Genomic DNA, 6,234 nt, shown 5'->3' with positions numbered 1-6,234 from the left:
GTCATGCACCCTTGAAGAGTGGTCTATTCTTATTAAATCTCGATAGTAGTAATACACATATTCATAATGTTGAAACCAAAAGATGCAGAGTTGATAATGAAAGTGCAACTTATTTGTGGCACTGTCGTTTAGGTCATATCAGTATAAAGCGCATGAAGAAACTCCATACTGATGGACTTTTGGAACCACTTGATTATGAATCACTTGGTACTTGCGAACCGTGCCTCATGGGCAAGATGACTAAAACACCGTTCTCCGGTACTATGGAGAGAGCAACAGATTTGTTGGAAATCATACATACCGATGTATGTGGTCCGATGAATATTGAGGCTCGAGGCGGATATCGTTATTTTCTCACCTTCACAGATGATTTGAGCAGATATGGATGTATCTACTTAATGAAGCATAAGTCTGAAACATTTGAAAAGTTCAAAGAATTTCAGAGTGAAGTTGAAAATCATCGTAACAAGAAAATAAAGTTTCTACGATCTGATCGTGGAGGAGAATATTTGAGTTACGAGTTTGGTGTACATTTGAAAAACTGTGAAATAGTTTCACAACTCACGCCACCCGGAACACCACAGCGCAATGGTGTGTCCGAACGCCGTAATCGTACTTTACTAGATATGGTGCGATCTATGATGTCTCTTACAGATTTACCGCTATCATTTTGGGGTTATGCTTTAGAGACAGCCGCATTCACGTTAAATAGGGCACCATCAAAATCCGTTGAGACGACGCCTTATGAACTGTGGTTTGGCAAGAAACCAAAGTTGTCATTTCTTAAAGTTTGGGGCTGCGATGCTTATGTGAAAAAGCTTCAACCTGATAAGCTCGAACCCAAATCGGAGAAATGTGTCTTCATAGGATACCCAAAGGAAACTGTTGGGTACACCTTCTATCACAGATCCGAAGGCAAGACATTCGTTGCTAAGAATGGATCATTTCTAGAGAAGGAGTTTCTCTCGAAAGAAGTGAGTGGGAGGAAAGTGGAACTTGACGAGGTAATTGTACCTGCTCCCTTACTGGAAAGTAGTTCATCACAGAAAACTGTTTCAGTGACACCTACACCAGTTAGTGAGGAAGCCAATGATAATGATCATGAAACTTCAGATCAAGATACTACTGAACTTCGTAGATCAACCAGAGTAAGATCCGCGCCAGAGTGGTACGGTAATCCTGTTCTGGAAGTCATGCTACTAGATCATGATGAACCTACGAACTATGAAGAAGCGATGGTGAGCCCAGATTCCGCAAAGTGGCTTGAAGCCATGAAATCTGAGATGGGATCCATGTATGAGAACAAAGTATGGACTTTGGTTGACTTGCCCGATGATCGGCAAGCAATTGAGAATAAATGGATCTTTAAGAAGAAGACTGACGCTGATGGTAATGTTACTGTCTACAAAGCTCGACTTGTCGCAAAAGGTTTTCGGCAAGTTCAAGGGATTGACTACGATGAGACCTTCTCACCCGTAGCGATGCTTAAGTCCGTCTGAATCATGTTAGCGATTGCCGCATTTTATGATTATGAAATTTGGCAGATGGATGTCAAAACTGCATTCCTGAATGGATTTCTGGAAGAAGAGTTGTATATGATGCAACCGGAAGGTTTTGTCGATCCAAAGGGAGCTAACAAAGTGTGCAAGCTCCAGCGATCCATTTATGGACTGGTGCAAGCCTCTCGGAGTTGGAATAAACGTTTTGATAGTGTGATCAAAGCATTTGGTTTTATACAGACTTTCGGAGAAGCCTGTATTTACAAGAAAGTGAGTGGGAGCTCTGTAGCATTTCTGATATTATATGTGGATGACATATTACTGATTGGAAATGATATAGAATTTCTGGATAGCATAAAGGGATACTTGAATAAAAGTTTTTCAATGAAAGACCTCGGTGAAGCTGCTTACATATTAGGCATTAAGATCTATAGAGATAGATCAAAATGCTTAATTGGACTTTCACAAAGCACATACCTTGACAAAATTTTGAAGAAGTTCAAAATGGATCAAGCGAAGAAAGGGTTCTTGCCTGTGTTACAAGGTGTGAAATTGAGTAAGACTCAATGCCCGACCACTGCAGAAGATAGAGAGAATATGAAAGATGTTCCCTATGCATCAGCCATAGGATCTATCATGTATGCAATGCTGTGTACCAGACCTGATGTATGCCTTGCTATAAGTTTAGCAGGGAGGTACCAAAGTAATCCAGGAGTGGTTCACTGGACAGCGGTCAAGAACATCCTGAAATACCTGAAAAGGACTAAGGATATGTTTCTCGTATATGGAGGTGACAAAGAGCTCATCGTAAAAGGTTACGTTGATGCAAGCTTTGACACTGATCCGGACGATTCTAAATCGCAAACCAGATACGTGTTTACATTAAATGGTGGAGCTGTCAGTTGGTGCAGTTCTAAACAGAGCGTCGTAGCGGGATCTACATGTGAAGCGGAATACATAGCTGCTTCGGAAGCAGCAAATGATGGAGTCTGGATGAAGGAGTTCATATCCGATCTAGGTGTCATACCTAGCGCATCGGGTCCAATGAAAATCTTTTGTGACAATACTGGTGCAATTGCCTTGGCAAAGGAATCCAGATTTCACAAAAGGACCAAACACATCAAGAGACGCTTCAACTCCATCCGGGATCTAGTCCAGGTGGGAGACATAGAGATTTGCAAGATACATACGGATCTGAATGTTGCAGACTCGTTGACTAAGCCTCTTCCACGAGCAAAACATGATCAGCACCAAGGCTCCATGGGTGTTAGAATCATTACAGTGTAATCTAGATTATTGACTCTAGTGCAAGTGGGAGACTGAAGGAAATATGCCCTAGAGGCAATAATAAATTTATTATTTATTTCCTTATAATCATGATAAATGTTTATTATTCATGCTAGAATTGTATTTACCGGAAACATAATACATGTGTGAATACATAGACAAACAAAGTGTCACTAGTATGCCTCTACTTGACTAGCTCGTTAATCAAAGATGGTTATGTTTCCTAACCATGAACAATGAGTTGTTATTTGATTAACGAGGTCACATCATTAGTAGAATGATCTGATTGACATGACCCATTCCATTAGCTTAGCACCCGATCGTTTAGTATGTTGCTATTGCTTTCTTCATGACTTATACATGTTCCTATGACTATGAGATTATGCAACTCCCGTTTACCGGAGGAACACTTTGGGTACTACCAAACGTCACAACGTAACTGGGTGATTATAAAGGAGTACTACAGGTGTCTCCAATGGTCGATGTTGGGTTGGCGTATTTCGAGATTAGGATTTGTCACTCCGATTGTCGGAGAGGTATCTCTCGGCCCTCTCGGTAATACACATCACATAAGCCTTGCAAGCATTACAACTAATATGTTAGTTGTGAGATGATGTATTACAGAACGAGTAAAGAGACTTGCCGGTAACGAGATTGAACTAGGTATTGGATACCGACGATCGAATCTCGGGCAAGTAACATACCGATGATAAAGGGAACAACGTATGTTGTTATGCGGTCTGACCGATAAAGATCTTCGTAGAATATGTAGGAGCCAATATGGGCATCCAGGTCCCGCTATTGGTTATTGACCGGAGACGTGTCTCGGTCATGTCTACATTGTTCTCGAACCCATAGGGTCCGCACGCTTAAGGTTACGATGACAGTTATATTATGAGTTTACATGTTTTGATGTACCGAAGGAGTTCGGAGTCCCGGATGAGATCGGGGACATGACGAGGAGTCTCGAAATGGTCGAGACGTAAAGATTCATATATTGGATGATATGGTTAGGCCAAGGGGTCAAGCCCATGAGGCTTTAGGTCGGTGCAAAAAGGAGTCTTGCGGAGGCCAGGGGGCCAAACGCCGGAGACCCTGGCGTCTGGTCCTGGGCCAGACGCCGAGGCCCATGGCGTCTGGGCCAGACGCCAAGGATTGTGGCGTTTGGTCCTGGACTCCGAGTGGGACTCTTGCCTTTCGGGCAAAACCGACTTTGAGGAGGCTTTTGCTCCAAGTTTCGACCCCGGGGCTCAACATATAAATAGAGGGGCAGGGCTAGCACCAAAGACACAAGAAGTTGATCCATGTGATCTATTCCTTAGCCGTGTGCGGCGCCCCCAGCCACCATATTCCTCGATAATACTGTAGCGGAGTTTAGGCGAAGCCCTGCTGCTGTAGTTCATCAAGATCGTCACCACGCCGTCGTGCTGACGGAACTCTTCCCCGACACTTTGCTGGATCGGAGTCCGGGGATCGTCATTGAGCTGAACGTGTGCTCGAACTCGGAGGTGCCATAGTTTCGGTGCTTGATTGGTTGGATCGAGAAGACGCACGACTACTTCCTCTACGTCGTGTCATCGCTTCCGCAGTCGGTCTGCGTTGGGTACGTAGACAATACTCTCCCCTCGTTGCTATGCATCACATGATCTTGCGTGTGCGTAGGAAATTTTTTGAAATTACTACGAAACCCAACACCCCCCCCCCTCCTAGTCCAATTCGGACCAGAGGGAGAGGGGGCGCGCGGCCCTTCCTGGCCGCCCCTCTCTCTTCCCACCAAGGCCCATGTGGCCCATTAACTCTCCGGGGGGGTTCCGGTAACCCTCCGGCACTCCGGTTTTCTCCGAAATCACCTGGAACACTTCCGGTGTCCGAATATAGTCGTCCAATATATCAATCTTTATGTCTCGACCATTTCGAGACTCCTCGTCATGTCCATGATCACATCCGGGACTCCGAACAAACTTCGGTACATCAAAACTTATAAACTCATAATAAAACTGTCATCGTAACGTTAAAGCGTGCGGACCCTACGGGTTCGAGAACTATGTAGACATGACCTAGAACCATTCTCGGTCAATAACCAATAGCGGGACCGGGATGCCCATACTGGTTCCTACATATTCTACGAAGATCTTTATCGGTCAAACCGCATAACAACATACGTTGTTCCCTTTGTCATCGGTATGTTACTTGCCCGAGATTTGATCGTCGGTATCCAATACCTAGTTCAATCTCGTTACCGGCAAGTCTCTTTACTCGTTCCGTAATGCATTATCCCGTAACCAACTCATTTGGTCACATTGCTTGCAAGGCTTATAATGAGGTGCATTACCGAGAGGGCCCAAAGATACCTCTTCGACAATCGGAGTGACAAAACCTAATCTCGAAATACGCCAACTCAACATGTACCTTCGGAGACACCTGTAGTACTCCTTTATAATCACCCAGTTACGTTGTGACGTTTGGTAGTACCCAAAGTGTTCCTCCGGTAAACGGGAGTTGCACAATTCTCATAGTTACAGGAACATGTATAAGTCATGAAGAAAGCAATAGCAATATACTAAACGATCAAGTGCTAGGCTAACGGAATGGGTCATGTCAATCACATCATTCTCCTAATGATGTGATCCCATTAATCAAATGACAACACATGTCTATGGTTAGGAAACATAACCATCATTGATTAATGAGCTAGTCAAGTAGAGGCATACTAGTGACTATATGTTTGTCTATGTATTCACACATGTATCATGTTTCCGGTTAATACAATTCTAGCATGAATAATAAACATTTATCATGATATGAGGAAATAAATAATAACTTTATTATTGCCTCTAGGGCATATTTCCTTCAGCTGCCCTTCTAATTTAGTCCCACCTCGGCCGCCGAAGGATGTCCCGACTAGTTTATATAGCCTCCTCCGGTAGTCCATGCATGGTCATTTCTTATATTGTGATATGGCTCTACATAACTGACAGGTAGTACACTGTCTGGCAGTGAACTGCCCGGCAGTTAGGTAAAGTCACATCACAGTATTAAATATGTTTATTTTGTCATTTTCTTTAATTTTTTAACTTCAAACGGAAAACAATTATTTTTTAAATATGGTTCCCAACTACAAATTTTTGTCTACTCCGTCAAACGTCACGACACTTTTTCCACACGTTGGCATCACCATCCACAGCACCCACGCCAATTCGCATATTTTTCTGACGCTCGACGCATTTTCTAGGGTTTTCCAGGTCGAAAATCGCAAAAACACTGCCCGGACATGATGCAACATCCATTTTGTGTCCGTTTTTGTTCCAACCTTGCGTGGGGGCCTACGTTGGCCATGCCCACATGTACGCACACTTTGGTGCAATTGCATGCATGCGATCACGTAGCCCCAGTGCAACCAGCTACTTCTCGGTCTGCCGGGGAGGGGGTTCCCAACTACGGGTTTTTT

The sequence above is a fragment of the Triticum dicoccoides genome, chromosome 7B (genome assembly GCF_002162155.2).
Source record: "Triticum dicoccoides isolate Atlit2015 ecotype Zavitan chromosome 7B, WEW_v2.0, whole genome shotgun sequence".
Lineage (NCBI taxonomy): Eukaryota > Viridiplantae > Streptophyta > Magnoliopsida > Poales > Poaceae > Triticum > Triticum dicoccoides.
The sequence above is the reverse complement of the archived record's forward strand: the minus strand, read 5'-3'. Positions refer to the sequence as shown.